The sequence below is a fragment of the Bombus impatiens genome, unplaced genomic scaffold (genome assembly GCF_000188095.3).
Source record: "Bombus impatiens unplaced genomic scaffold, BIMP_2.2 scf_0054, whole genome shotgun sequence".
NCBI classification, from domain to species: domain Eukaryota; kingdom Metazoa; phylum Arthropoda; class Insecta; order Hymenoptera; family Apidae; genus Bombus; species Bombus impatiens.
In genome coordinates, this window is record NT_176473.1 from 515,849 (window position 1) to 518,210 (window position 2,362).

Here is a 2,362-nt window from a genome sequence, read left to right on the forward strand (position 1 = left end):
GCGCGGAAGGACGGTTGGCCGCGAGGAAAAGAGGGTGAGCACTACAGGTGGTGGGCGTCCCAACGTCGTGAGCGCCGCTGCACAACGCGACAAACAACTAAAACGCGGCCGTCGAAAATTCAACCCAACGTGTGTGTCCATCCATCCGTCGGTGGTATATACGACACGTTTGTCACGACGCGATGCGATGATCCAAACGCAGCAAACGACCGTCAATTTCGGCTAAGTCTTCGTGGTACGCGTTCGCGCTCTTCCGTTGAATCCTAGCCATTTCCTAGACTGCGCACATCATATATACGTACAGATATAACACACACATACAGCGATACACGATCTATATATTTCTCTTTCTACCCGTAGCCTACTATTACTACGTGCACGCGCACCGATCTACCTATCTCTCTCCCTTTCCGGCATCCCCCTTCTTCTCTCTTTCTCCGACCTTCCGTCTTTACCCCTCTCGCGTGCCCGTCGGATCGTTTCGACGAGATACCGCGCAGTGGCGCAGTCGTCGCCACGAGAGCGACGTGCTCTCCGTCGGTGGTCATGAATCGTGCGGCGGAAGAGGTCCTCGCGAGAGCCGGCCGCCGCCGTCGTCGTTGTAGTCGCGTCGTCCTAGTCATCGTCGTCGCGCCGTTGTGCTAGTCCTCGTCTTCGCGCGATCGTCACGCGTTTGTGGATCTTTGTAGCAGTCGTGTTTGATACGTGCGGTGGTCGTCGTTGTCGTGGTGGTGATCGTGTGGTACACCGGATCTCTTTGAGCGGACGATCTCGGTCTCGCGTGTGGTCGATTACGAGCGCGACTGTACCGATCAAACTCCGCCGGTGTTGTTGTTGCCGTTTACCGTGTGACGATCGAGTGGTGGTTTTAACGAGAGGAAGAAATATGGGCATTGGTTGGCGCGTGCCGCGTCGCGGTGAACGTTGCGTCGCTGATCGCCGACAGCGGCGCCATAACGGGGCGCGTTCGCACGCGATCACAGTGTGAGACGAGAGAAAAAAAATATAGAAGAGGAAGAGGAAGAAGTGCGGAAGCCGGTTGCACGCCGTTCAACCGGAGGAGATATATAAGGCCTGCTGCTCCTGTTTGTATTGGTTTTTTCTAGTCAGTGCCGTGATCATAGCCGCGTGCAACCACGCTCGTTCGGAGATTGTGCTCTGTGCCCCAGCGGGAGAACGAGAGCGCGCCGAGGGCTGAAAATGTGAGAAACTTGTTGTTCCGGCTGGTTGGCGGGACACCGGACGATTTCGTTGACAAGGTAATGCGATACGACTGACTAGGCGTTTTTACGCGCCAAATAAACGCGGGTATGGTTCGTGTCCGCGTGATTTACGCTCTGTACGCGCGCAAACGCGACACGTCGCGGATTTCGCTGAAACGTGTGCACGTTAATTACACGATTTGTGGACTCTGCCTCTTCTCGTGCAACCGTTTTTTCGCTATCCGTGTTTAGTGTCGATGTGCAGTATTGCTCGCACGTCTATGTGTGCGAGGTGCACTTTCCATCGCAATTTCGCGTGAAAATATCGCATCGCGTCGCGGGGATTCATCGAAATAGCCAACCCATTGTCGACGTCGATTAACGTAATGGTCGATCGCGTGTTAGACAGTGATCGATCGTAATATAGTTTGACACGGTTACACTTAGAAAGTAAGGATCGCGTAATACGTTTTCGCGATGACAGATGTAGGTTAGATTGTATGATCTTGGATAGTTAACTTCGATGCTTTTCAGTGTCGCGTATCGAAGCAATTATTAACGTCTTGTTATACATCCGTACGCTGTAAAGATGGCCGCCGTTATCGATCTATATTTCTCTTCGATATATCAAACGACACCAACTTTTTACTTCGATTCACAATTTTACCATGTATTTTATAATAATTAGAAACATTCAGAATTAAGGGTGTTAACCCTCTTTAATAATTCGAAAAAACTCAAGGGAATCGATTCCTTTTACTTGCTCCGAATAGGAATGTCAAATCGCTTTTTCTTTCTGCAAAGTTGATATTCGAGCCGGCTGCGTTCGAATAAGCGGGAAGTGATTAATTGAACGCTCGTTCCGCGGTTCGACGGCGCGTAACAACGAAACTCGCTTTCCAGCAGGACCAGTAGCTGCTCCGTGAAAGCGTAGAATTCACGGACGAATAAAGAGACTCCGTGAGTAGTGGCGGCTGTTCGTCTCTGACGTTCGGTGGATTTACTGTTTACGCTGTTTCCGGCGTTAACTGTACACGTTGGAAATTTCGTAGTTTCGCGAGGCGTTCGGTGACTTGTGCTTTTTCAGATCGATACCAGAGTCAAGGTTGCCGGTACGGCGGCACGTAAAAATAATAACACGCCGCGAGTACGGCGAGGGG